The 14,222-nt window shown below is 32.4% G+C and overlaps 1 protein-coding gene and 1 pseudogene across 6 annotated transcripts in view; one reads left to right on the top strand and one right to left on the bottom strand.

Moving 5' to 3' along the window:
* The window catches only part of TRPC4 (transient receptor potential cation channel subfamily C member 4), a 222,710-nt gene that overhangs the window by 65,217 nt on the left and 143,271 nt on the right, over positions 1-14,222 (bottom strand). The window lies entirely within an intron of this gene.
* On the top strand, positions 1,086-1,203 carry LOC120610769 (uncharacterized; annotated as a pseudogene).

Genomic DNA, 14,222 nt, shown 5'->3' with positions numbered 1-14,222 from the left:
CTGCTACTATAATTAAAACTTTTTCCTATGGGCTTTCTGGAAAACTTTATATTTTAACTGGCGTAAATTTAGACTGCTTAGGCAAGCATACACACAATTGCTACCTACTTGAAATAAGACTTTCATTTAATGGGATAAAAAAATAAATAAAGCTTTGGTAGCTGAAAAAAATGAGAGGCATGGAACCTTGATCTGGTTCAGTACTATACACTCTGTGAAGAACTCTAAGGATATAGACAAAAATATACAGATACTGCTCTGAGAGAAGACATCTGGGAATGGGTATTTAATATAAATCTCCAACAAAAGAAAAACTTTAACTATCTTTAGGTTTGCCTGGTTTGATCATGTTTCTAAATTTATCAGCAGATATTTTTTCTATTGGAAAATTACCACTTGAAAGTCACACACATACAAATAACTCAATACGTTTATAATTAATTATTTGAGGCTATAACATTGCTTATCTGCCCGTATGCTTATATAATTTTATATAAGCCCGTATGCTTATAATTATTTGAGGCTATAACATTGCTTATCTGCCCGTATGCTTAGTGACATAACATCTACATGAGATACGAGTTCTTCTCCATCCACTAATGGCCTAAGTTAACACCTAGAGAGTCTCTGACATCAAAAAACTATGTTGTTTAACTGAATCCCTTTGACCACATATAATTCAACTATCCAAGCACGATAACTAGAAAACAAACAACCCAAATTAAAAAAGAAATGGGCTTAAGACTTGGATACCACCAAAAGATATACAGATGGAAAATGAGCATGTGAAAGATATGTAGCATTATTTTTCATTAGAGAAATGTAAATTAAAACCATGAGATACCACTACACAGCTGTTAGAATAGCTAAAATAAAAAGAGCTAACCATGATATGTGTTGGTAAAAATTTGGAGGAACAGGAACTCTCATACATTGCCCAACAAAATGTAAATTGTTAATTGCTTTGTAAACAATTTGCGGTCTTTTTTTTTAATTAAACATACACTTAGCATATAATGGACTCATTTTAATCTCAGGCATTTATCCAAAAGAAAAGAAGGAATATGTCTATTTAAAGACTTGCTGTCTACATCCATGCTACCTTGAACAAGCCCGATCCCATCTGATCTCGGAAGCTAAGCAGGGTAGGCCTGGTTAGTACTTGGATGGGAGACCACCTAGGAAGACCAGGCGCTGTAGGTGTTAAAAATAAAAAAATAAGGGATTGTAAACTGACAAGCTCCTTGCAATCTGTGAGGTCAACCAAGGGTTGCCTTGCCTAAAAAAAAAAATTATATATATATACATATATATATATGAAGACTTGCAAATTATAAAAGATTAGACAATAAAAAAATAAACTATTAATGTGCACACATAGTTGAATCTCAAAATAATTATACTGAATGAAAAAAAACCAGAGGGGAAAAAAAATACATGTGCTGTATAGTTCTATTTATATAAACTTTAGAAAATGCAAACTGATCTACAGTGACTGAAAGCAGTTCAGCCGTTGTCTGAGAAGGGGCAACGTGTACAGAGAAAGATTATTAAAGGGTAAAGAGAAACTTGTGAGGGTGATAGATATGTTCACTATATTAATTGTGGTGATGTTTTCATGGGTGTACAGATATTATAGAATGCTATCAAAGCATTCACTTTAAATACGTGCAGTTTACTGTATGTCAATTTTACCTTAATAAAGTTGTTTAAAATATCCCTATTTTGCTGGTGTCATAAGCACATTTAGGATGGTTTACCTCCAGTCTTTTACCAATCTTATCAAGTCAGCCTCTTTCTCTTGCATCCATCTCTTTATTTCATTTCAATACCATTCTTAGTTCAGATAGCATGAGATAGTGTCATAATATCAGATGTCATTGTCTCAGGCCAAAACTAGGAAACTAGGCCTATTTTATGCTGAAGCCTATCAGCTTCTGAGTTTTTCTCTTTCTAACCAAAACATAATATTGCTGAGATTATGAGCCTTGTAAAATGCAAATTTAACTGTCTCTTTCTGATTTAAAAGTCTATACTACTATTTCATAGTTTTCAGGAAAAAGGTCTAGGTTTATGCAAGGCCTACAAGTTCCTAAGATCCTTTACCAGGACCTTCCTTTCCCTCAGCCTTGCATATCTACATTTCAGGCATACAAACCAATTAGAATGCTCTGACCATGTCTGGGCCTTTCTTATTATTGTAGGTTTTCATTTGCTGATAATTTTGCCTGAAATTATTCACTTCTTATTTTCTCATAGTAAATTTCTCTTGGTCCCCCAACTCAGCTTCTAATTCTAGAGTCAATTGTTCTTTTTTTCAGTACTGGAGTTGTACTTTAAACATACATTTATAATTACACTTTTTTTTTTATCTCTTGCATTTTAATTATGAGTTACAGTGAGCTATTTTAGAAGGGTCTGTGTTTTGTTTTGTTTTGTTTTTTTGTTTGTTTCATCACTCAATCCCTAGCACCAGTACTAGGCACTGAGATATCAATGAATGTTTACTAAGCTGAATTCACTGTTGAATATAGCTCAAGGCTTATGGGCCCATTTAATCAGGCACTAATCATTCATGTAAGTTCCACAGAAAAGCTTGGCTGAAGTCATTAACCTCAACAATAAGAAGAAGGACACTTTATATTCTTGTGCTTATTTCTAGAAATTACAAAATTAGCTGTTTCTCCTTCTTCTTAATGTGATATGAAATAGTCAAGGTAGGTTTCTAGGAATTCCACTGTGTTGTTTGAGTGTAGTGTGAGAAGGTTGTCTCAGTCCAGGTTAGATGTCAGTGCTTAGTAGCTATTGAAAATCGTTTGTCTTGGAAAATACATCTTCAAAAGGAGCACAGAAGCAGAATTATTTCTAGATGTCAAAGAAAAATATCTCAGAGAAATGTAGTTCAATTCCACAAGAATCAATGAAAGAACGGCAAGACCAGGGAGTGGCAAAAATGCTCTTCAGTACTCTTTAATCATCTTGGTATTGCTTTAAAAAAAGATAATAATAATATTCTTCCCTGTACCTTACTCTTTTGTGCAATCAGAGTTATGAATGTTTGATGAAAATGTAAAAAAAAAAAAAATAAAAAAAAAATGAAACCAATTTCAAATAACTTATTTTCCTAAATATAAATCTATTGATGATGTCTAAATATTGGGAAGAAAATACCCATGTTGGACTCATGCAAGAAAACAATGATATTAAAAATACATACAAATGAACTACATTCTTTTTTAAAATCACTATTAGTCTCTACACAGTGAATAAGTATTGTTCACTACTCACATAAAATTGAAACACTTTAAAAGTAGATTCAAAGGTTTGTTCTCTTGTGTTATTATACGCATGTATAATATAGGATAACATATACTGATAAGCTAAAACAACCTGCATGGTTTGATTTGGAACTTTCAATATTTAGTATTGCTCTGTTCCAAAAGATAAATATATACCCAAACTGCATTTCATCAAGTAATAAGCTTCCGTAATACAATCTGTTTATAGATTAGGGATTGTCTCTGAAATTTTCCATAGTTATTTTTAAATATCACAAGATGTGAACATAGTGTTTAGGCATTAGTTATGCATATATAATCTGATTACAAAGTCCAAGGCACATTCTATAATAAGTATAGTATATAGAAAGAGCTCGATTTTTATTGTTTCATACGCCTGCACCAGTAACCATTCTTACCCCACCCCATCAAGACTATCACAATATGATTCGGAAAGTCCTATGGACAGTAAACCAATGACTTTTAATCCTTTTGCTACCCCAGGACATCCAAAATTGTATGTCTACTTTCCTAGCAGCAAAACCAAGACTGTCCCTCTAAAGCTCCTTATATTTAACTAGGAATAATCTAATTATGAGATTGAAGTAATTCATACAAAATTACAGCTGATTGGATTCATCTTAATCTTTCATTTGCATTTAAGAAATGATAAAAGATAGTGAATAGAAAAGGTAGAAAAATACTGAATGACAGAGATTTATATGCCAGAACTGAAGGAATTGTATCTTTCCACCCCGGATTTTTTCCACTACTCCTGTCTCTTGCCTGAGTCTCTTGAGCTATACTAATTCAGGAAAACAGAAGGGCAAGCAGTCATTATGTTCTCAACCTTCAATGCTGGCGCCTTCTCTGTCCTAAAATATGGATTCAATTTCTTGGTTCAGACAGACTAGAAGCTTCCATACTTTATAGTAAATAGAGTTACAATTTTAGCATTATAAAGATGATAATGATTATACAGAATGCCTTTTTTTTTTAGTTCCTTGACTTTCAGTAGAAATAAATGAAAGCTATGAGGACATTTACAAATGCCTAAGAATTTCTTGCTAAATTCTTCTCTAGTTGCGGAAAGTCCATTTGACATCAAACAGGACCTATCTGCTTCACATCATCTAGAGACATATTATTACCAACTGTGAGCAACTATTTAACCACCTCCAAACGTTTATAATGTAGTTTTTGGTGCATCATACATATGAGAAATATAATCAAAATATTTACTTATATTTCTGTCAGGATAATTTTACTTTACCCAAAACATTGTTGAAAGCTGAAAACAGTTTGAACTTTTTCCTTTTACTAAATTCAGTAAGACCATGATACATATTCTGTATACTTCTGTAGGTATCTCATTCTCTAATCTCAAAGGAATTAAAAAATCACAATAGTATTCATAAAGGGGGTATTTTCATATCTATTCCAAGAATTCAAAAACAGTAAGGCTATAAAAGACATATAACATTTAAATGGAAAGTTTTAATGTCCAGTACATCATTTCTTCAGCTAACTGAAAATGAAAAAGCTAAAGATCTAAAGGGTGGCAAAGAAACTTCTCTTTCTTTCTCCATATGAATAAATAACAACCAAACAATCTCTACCTTCTCAGCATGTTCAAAGTAGGTTTTTCATTTAGCAAAGGGCTAGAGAAAGCTTTATAACAATTTCTTGGGACTGACATATTCTTACATTTTCATTTTTATCACAGTAATTGTTTGTTATGTCTATAAAAATAGGAAATGTCCTCCTCAAACTAGAGCTAAGTCCAAGTCAAAATTTTCTGCCCTAAGATATTGTGGAGGCTTAAAATACTGGGTAGTGAATATATAGGGAGTCTCTTTTGAGATAGTATTTCACAATGCTACTGAAATATTGACCTCAAAAGGTAGCTAAATGTTTAAAGATTGAGAATATTTCTTGAATTGAGGATTTGCAACATGCACTCATTATCTAAGAGGTGATAATACTTTCTGGTATAAATGTTTGTATCCAGATGCTGCCCAATACATAGATTTGATGGGAATACAAAACATAGTAAAGATTTGTAAATTACATTGGAGGGATTTCAAATAAGTGTAAAATACTGGTAGTCTTGACATTGTGAGGAGTATAGAATTAATTTTTAAGAATAAAATTACTGATAATCAATACTCACTAATTGAATAAAGAAAACTTTGTATGTGAAGCAACTGGAGAATGAGAAATTGTATCTTCTTTCATCATTCACCTTTCCTCCCTGCATACACACATTTAAACTCCAGGAGTCCTCAGTCCCAAACATTGTCTTCTCCTTATTCAACCACTCCAATCACCACACCATCTTCTCTGATCAGCTTTTATTCTGAGTAAGAAATAACTTTTATATGGCTGGGTTTTCTATACATATACATATATCAACATTAATTATAATAAATAACAGTATAGTTAACTCTTTATCGATATATTTATCTTTGTATACCCCCATAACAATTTGATATTATTTATATTTGCATCTGTAATGCTTTGCAGAGTTTCTGGTGCAAAGAAGATTCTTGAAAAGTATTTTTAGAATGAATGAATAAATGTATGAATAGCAACAGTAGAAATGCAAACTTTATCTACTGTTTTCAAAATCATGCCTAGGTTATTTTATGGCTCTAATGCTGCTATGTAGTATGGAAGAAGAGGCCAAGTCTAAACATACGGCTGAAGGCTAAAGAGAGAAGTGTAAACAATGAGATATTCTTAAAGAAGTCAAAGATATATAGCACATTATATAACTGACTTTACTACTTTGTCCTAAGAATTAAGAAAAAATTATTTTGTCAATAAACATAACCATGATATATAGAAAAAGATGTTAATTTTGTTACAGATTAACACTGATTTCTGACTCTTGTTGGATTCCTAGCTAAATATATTACTAAATGAATATATTCTACTTACCAATCACATTATTTATCCCTTCTCCTGTTAGGAAAAAAATTTCAGCTGATGTCTGACCTTCTTCATGGATCTTGAATTTCTCTTATCTCTAAAGATTTGTATGATGGAAGATATCTGGTTATGGATTGTATTAGTTATAGATTTTCAATTAGCAAGAGAATTGTCTTAGTCCATTCAAGCTGCTATAACAGAATACCATAGATTGCATGGCTTATGAACAAAAAACTTTTATTTTTTATAGTTTTGGAAGTTGAGAAGTTGAAAATCAAAATGGCAGCAGATTTGTAAGGACCCAGTTTCTGATTCACAGAATCAGAAAATTTTTTACCTGTAATGTCACATAGCAGAAGAGAGTCTCTTCTTCTAAGAGTACTAATCTCACTCTTGAGGGCCCTACCGTTATGGCCTAATCACCTCCCAAAGACCTCACCTCCAAACACCATCATATTGGGAATTAAGTTTCCACATATGAATATTGAACATAAACACTCAGTCTTTAGCAGGAAAAAAGTAAATAAAGAGAAAGATGGACTATGACTTTTAAATCAAGCTAATGCATTGAGAAGTAAATTTCTAAAGTCTATACAACGCTGTAAAACATGTAATTAGCTATTCTCTCATATACCAAGCAAAGGCTGATTTTATACTTTAAAATGAGTTTTTATATAAAAACCCTCCTCACAAAATAATCATAAAACAAAGTGTATTATGAATATATGAATTCTCAAGTCAGTGTTCTAAAAAGTCACATAAAATCAGTTTAGAAAAAACAGCACTACAAATCTTCTGTTAAAGATATGTGCTTTTTACTAGAGGTCTATTATGACTACTCAATTTCTAAACCTTCTTTTGTTGCATACTGCAAATTCACAAATAAAGCTACCAAATTACATCAATTATTTTAATATATTAAATGGATGGTCATAGTAACAGATATTTCAAATAGAAGAACTTCTTTGCAGTATATTCTAAGAGTTTATATTGTAAGCAATAGTACTTTCAAATGTTAGATATGACACAAATGTTGCAGTGACAATCATAACTTTATTCAAAGTAATTCATTAATTATTTATGGAAATAACAAATCCCTGATTCTATCTTAAAGATTACTAAATTTTGTAACATTTAAGTTTTTTTTCCCTCAGAGGATTGTTTCCAGAATAAGTGGATCATCCAAGTGTTGATTAATTCAAAGTTCTTTTTTTATTATTTCCCCTACCATTCAAGATATGAATCTTACTGTAAGATGTAATAAATGTGTTTGAGAAAGATATTAGTAGTTTGTGAAGAGATTTACACTCAGTAACTTTCTATATTTTGCATACGTTTCATTCTAGATGTGTGGCTTGCTTAACTTGCCCAGTGAAGTACAGACGTTTACTCTCCTCAGTCAAATTAGTGCTGTCCCGAGAAATACAAGGTGTGCCATATGTGTAATTTAAAATTTCCTAAATGACATATTTAAAAAAGAGGAAAAAAAAGGTAAAATTAATTTTCAAAGTTTTCCTCTGATCAAACATATCTATAATCTTATTTTGAGGTATAAGCAATTTAAAATTTATTAATGAGAGGATTTTTTTTCTTTTTTTCTTGTACCAAGCCTTGGAAATCTGGATGCACTTGACACTTATATTATACCTCAGTTTGGACAAACTGTATTGCGATTGCTTAACTGCTTCATGTAGCTAGCAGCTACTGTTGACAACACAGCTCTGGTGTTTTTCAAATTATAAGCTAATACCATTTGAAAATTCTAAAGAAAAATCTAAGAGGGTCTCTGAGTAGGAATGTAAACAATAGTAATTTTGTTGTTTCGGTGGCTGTTAATAAAAAGTTTATTGCAGAGGGAGTGACTGTACCTATTTCTCTGTCTGCCCTTCTCTTCAAAGGGTGACAAGCAGACAGAGAATTATACTTAACAATTCTTGGTACAGGGGATTTACAGTGTCCCTTCCTTATAGTGCTAAAAGAAATTAAATGATAGGGATCTGTAAAATTTCAGAAATGGAGTGTCTGGTCACAGACCTCTGTTCTTAGGATGTAATTTGGAAGCAGATATCCCTGTCCAGGCAACGAGAACTTCCCCCACATATTTCTCCTTGTCGCCCAATCAATAAGCAATCCTCTGGTGTCAATAGTTCCTGTTTTAAAATGTAACACTGGAGTAATTCAGTGTATCAGTCAGTGACATCTTTGTATATAATATTTTGAACATGAAATCATATTACTTTCTTCATTGCTAAGATTGCTTTTAAGAGCACAAGAGGGCTGCTGAGTTTTTATTTGGGAGCACGGTATCAGTGGATTGTCCTGGGAGAGATTCTGCAAAAGGGAGATTTGGAGAACCTAATTGCCCTGGAAAAGATGAATCTAGAGATGAGTGAGGGGCTGAAATGGATGGAAAGAGGCTGAAAAATATGGCCTAAACTTTAGAAAACATGTCAAATGCCTGGGATCTTAAAATTGCAAATGCCTGGTTTATCATTTATCTACTTTTATTCCTCAAAGGAGGAAAAAATAAATAAGGTGTTTTTTTTTTCTAAAATTTGTGATGCACACAGTTGAAAACCTGAATAAAAAACACACAAATGCTTACACTTTGATATGACACACTGTGTCACATTTACCAAGGTTTGTCTTTCTCAGAAAATTACAAGTGGAAAGTACTTCAAAAATCATAAAGCCTCACCTCTTTGTTTTTACCAGGAAATTGAGATCTATGAAGGTCAGATGAATTTCCCAGGGCCACAAAACTAGTTAGCAGCAGAGGCAGAGTTAAATCCCTATCCAATGTGGTGCTGATTGGGTCTACAGGGTGAAAGACCAGAGTTCAGGACTGAAGTCAACTCCCAAATGAAGCCAAACTTGTATAGCTATAATCCCAATTCAATAATTACAGATTCTGGATGCTGCAATATCACTAACATCATCTTGTAGCATTTTGCATTTTTTTTAATATAGGCAATGAAGGACATAAAATTAATAATACTAGTTTAATCAAGTTCTAAAATTAGGAAGAAATAAAAGCTAAGCATTCAGTTCCCAAATCCTCGCTTTGTACTCAAGAGGCTTTTCTTTACTTTCTCCTGATCTTTTGAGTCCCTGAGATTGTTGTAGACCGTTTCTCATGATTTAGATAACTAACAACCGTAAAGAAAAAAAAATAGTTCTTCCAAAAAGAAATGAGTATATACATAATTCATCCTCTAAGTCTTACTTGATGTTTTCTAAAGGGAATTAAAAAATGTCTCAGGATTAAAAGATTGAGAGAGAAAAGTAATTTTATATGGGATGAGATGTGCCTTTGATATAAATCAGGGAAATAAAAGAGAAGCCAAACAGAAAGAAAAGATCCTTGGGTGTTTTCTTTTGCAGCTTAACTTGACCTTTCCAGACAGAGTAGAAATTCTAGGGGGTCAAGTAGTGGAATCACTTATTGATCCTAAGGATTATGGAGCAATTTTTCCTTCTGAAAGAGAGATGTGCTCAGGAAGATGAGAAGATAAATGCAGTGACCAAGCAGTGACCATATTAAATAAGAATCTGTGCATTTCTCATTTCGATTTCAACTCTTACATAGGAAATATCTAGGTACATCTATAGGCATCCTTTTCCCCTACTCCTGCATCTTGTATTTCTCATTCTCTACTTCATCACTCTAGACCAAGCTATTGTCATTTCTTTTCTGAATCTCTTTAATTATTTTCCTCTCTATTCTAAACACAGCACCTAAAGCAATCTTTTCAAAACACACATTTAATCATGGGAGTTTCCTGTTTTAAGGCTTTTAAAAGCTTCTTGAAGATTTTAGGATAAAAACTAAAATTCTTAATTAAGATATGCCTGATCTGATTCTTGCCTACTACTTTCCATTTGCTCTATTGTCATATGTGCTTCAGTCCTACTGGTCTATCTCTACCACAGAATTGCCCAGCATCATGCTCCCTTTTCTGAAGTGCTATCCATACTCCCCACCATCACCATCAACCATCCTTTTACCTCTTTATGTCCTATTCTTCAGTCAGTCTGCCTGGAACATCTAGACTAGTTCAGATTGCCTGCTGGCATTGTTATATAGCTCCCCACATTTTCCTTCATTATACTTTTCAAAGACTGCACAAATACACTTATTTGGGTGATGATTATTTTTATATTATTATCTCCCATTGGACAACTAGTTATATAAGGGCAGGAACTACACTTGTCATATCCACCTCTGCATCTTCAATACCTAACACTGCCTGGCATATGTAGGTGCACAAATAATATTCATTTAATAAATAAGTAAATAAGTGTATGCTCACATAAATAAATGAATGAAACCAAAAGAGTGATTCCTTTCTCTCCTGTCCTGAAATAGTTCTCAGTGTCTCAAAGAATTTGCAGGAGTCTCACAGTCTGAAGCTGGAAGCAGTTGCCTATGTCTAACTTCCATACTTGTCCACCTGTTTCCCGAGATCTTGCCTGAATGTTCTTGGCTGGAACATCTAATGTGGCCAAAGCTGAAAGAAACATGTTATTTGCAGGCTAGACATGCATATCGCCTGAACCAATATATAGACCTATAAGGAAACTAATAAAGTATCTCCTTTTAGCTTGGGTAACAAATGAACGTAGGAATTTTCTGTTTCACGGAGAAAATAATGTGGTATTATCTAAAGAGGTTAGGCTCCAGAGCCAGAACGGCCTGTCTTTAAAATGAAGACTATAAAAATAGTTGCCTCTTTGTTTTTTTGAAGAATAAAATGAGACAAAATATTAGAGGTGCTTACCATAGTACCAGGTACAAAAAATATTATTACTTCTTTCCTTCCTCCTACCTGCTCCTTCACTATGCATAGATCTGCTTTGAGGCATTATGCAGCCCAAAGCAATCTGCAAATATTTCTATATTCACTTGCAACTCTGTAATGAGAAGGGGTTCAATTATGTGTTACTCCAGGAGTTGCATCTGACTTTATAAGAAATTATTATTCACTTGATCACATTATAGACAGCTTTATCACAACACTTGGAAATCTGCCTATTGCAGTGTGATCTTGATAGTCATCCAGAATTGGCATATATGGAAAATCAGGTCTGTCTTTCCTTTCCTATAACTATATGTGGAGGTTTGGCTGTGGCCAGATTTAGTTGTTGGCCCGAAAGTATCCCTGCGAACCTGAGACATAGAGTAAAGTGACTCAGAGAAACTGTGGAAGTGTGCCTCAGAGTTCTATTCCTTCTCAGGAGTCAAAGGCATGCCTTAGGCTTCCAATTAATTTTTTTATGTATAGAATCTCTCAGCTTGATAAACCTTTGCTAGAATTAAATATATTGTTAATATGTGTATTTTAAAGACAGAGAAACATTGTAACTTTTTTTTTATTTTAGTGAATCAAAAATAGAGAACAAAAGTTGTTAAAATATATATATATTTTTTTTTTCTAGGAGAAAGTCCTTTCTGTGGTTGCTGTGACTTCCTGAATAGTCTCTTAGGTTGGATAATTCTTGGGATATGACTTTACTCTCATAATCCAATACTTTACATATTGAAAATATTTGTGTATATATATATATATATATATATATATATATATATATATATATATTTGTAAGAATTACAAGTAGGAAGATGAACAAGTTCTTTAAGAGTGGTACTTCTAGTATCAGAAAAAAATAACTAGAAAACATTTAAATTAGTGAATTGTTTAATTAAGTGGTGGTCTTTCTAAGAAAGAGTGTAGAAATACACCTCTATCCAACTACTAAAAATTCCTAGTAAAGCCTCCAATTATTGAATTTAAATTAAATTTTAAATAATACTTTGAATTGTAAAGTTACAGATTTATTAATCTTAAAACTATTCATTTAAATTTTCATTTCTATTTTTTACCAACATTTTATAAACAAATATTTTTTTACCATACATTCACCAGTAAGGGATAAAGAACACTGGCTTTGAGTTTCTAGCCAAGTGTTTATAAAAAACTTCTAAAATGAGTTATTCTTTTTCAAAATAAAGTTGAACTTTGAACCTACATAGCATATTCAGGAAGTGGTTAGTACCGTGTGTGGTGGGGGATAGGGGTGGTTTACTCTGAGGACTTATGTTACTGGTGAAATATGAACTTTTATTCTTAAATATATTTGACATAAAATCTCAGATAAACAGATCTTAAAAACACACAATCTCTCTACTTAGGGGTTATTTTTAATCATTGCAAGTCATAACAAGCATGGTATTTTTAAACTAGGAAGCTGGAAAAAATTATTTTTAAATTGTCCTCTGTGAGTTTACTTTCTTCATAGCTACTCCTCTTGGATACGTCTAAGTTTTTTTTAATAGGTTTATATAGAAGGCTACAATGAGAGAGAATGATGAAGTATCATAGACTGAATATATATTTATATGCACATATGTGCACTTGTTTAACTCGTTGATATGAAAACTTATTGTGATGATGTAATAACACATGTAGTTGGAAAACAAAAACATCTGAGCTGAGGCTGCCCAGGAGATAATAGCTTATTTCCATGGCAATAGTTCACATTCACAGCATTTTACAAGGAGCTATAAGAGGAAGAAATAGGTTCGAGAACAATTTTCAAAACTGATAATAAAATTTACTTGTCATCAATGAATTACCATCATTTAGAGATTTAAGATGGTTTATATTAGAGTATCACAAAAAGTAAATAGCTAATAGATGAAAATTTTAGGAAAGTTTTAAAACAGAGTGCTACTTATGTTGCACATAATCATAAAATATAAAACAGTGTCACTAATATAAAGACTAACAAATGCTTTAAAAAAGGGTTTCTATACTAATGATTAGTACTTCTTTAAAAATTGGTTAACATTCTGTATTTCGTTGGTGTTTTATTTTCTACATTATTGCTCTCCAATAACATCATTTCAGTAAGAGAAGAATAATAGATAATTAAATAATGTGCTCATTTAGAATAATTTGACAAATATTTTCAACTATCTGTCAGGGTCTATGTTGTATCTAGACTCACATTTTACAATAAACAGAAAGAGAAAGAACTGTCTTGTAGTTTACTTTTTATTTGAGGATTATAGACAACAACAAAAAGACAAAACATAAGTGTGATATAGTTAACATAATGTAACTGTGTCTACAAACTGAAAGAATTGTAAGGATTTTGGCTCTAACCAGAGTGAAATTGAGAGTCACCTGAAAGTGTTAGATAGAGAACAGTAAAAAATGACATTATATGTCTTATGCTTCAGTTCAGAATCAGGGACAGATTCAAGAGACATTGTGAAGATAAATTCAATAAAAGTTGATCATTGGACATAAAGTATAATGGAGAGAACATGCTCATATTTTTGATATGGATAGTTATTGAGTTTGGGTAGACTACACTTAGGCAGCAGTATAGACTTAATTTTTTTTTTAGAAATTAACATTGTACTTGACATTGTAGATGTTGTTATATAAGAATAGGGATGGGAAATATGTTTCATCTTGCATGCCAACATGAGTTTATTAATGATAGGGACTTGGAACACATTGTAGCGAAGTCTGAAACTAAATTATAATTCAGAGGAAGATTTATCCAGTACAATGTCTCTAATTTCCATGGCTGAATTTTAGTCTGGTGTGGTTAAAATTTTATTTATATACTGTTATGGGGTGAACTGTATTCTCTCAAGATTCATATGTTAAAGTCATAACCCCCAGTATCTCAAACTGTGACGATGTTTGGAGATGGGGTTTTTAAAGAGGTAATAAATTAGATATAGAGGGAAGACCGTGTGAAGGCAGAATGAAAGTAGTCATCTACAAGCCAAGGAGATTGATCTCAGAAAAAAAAAAAAATTCTGTTCACACTTTGCTCTCATACTTCTAGTCTCCAGAGTTGTGGGAAAACTATCCTACAATTTTGAAAGTGAAAAAAAAAAATACTGGCATATTCTGGAAAAGTGTAAAAACTTGGAAGAAAGTACCAGGAGAGTAAATTTCTTTATCTATCTATCATTTCGGTATTATC

Source organism: Pteropus medius, unplaced genomic scaffold (genome assembly GCF_902729225.1).
Source record: "Pteropus medius unplaced genomic scaffold, Ma_sr-lr_union100, whole genome shotgun sequence".
NCBI classification, from domain to species: domain Eukaryota; kingdom Metazoa; phylum Chordata; class Mammalia; order Chiroptera; family Pteropodidae; genus Pteropus; species Pteropus medius.
The sequence above is the reverse complement of the archived record's forward strand: the minus strand, read 5'-3'. Positions and strand labels throughout refer to the sequence as shown.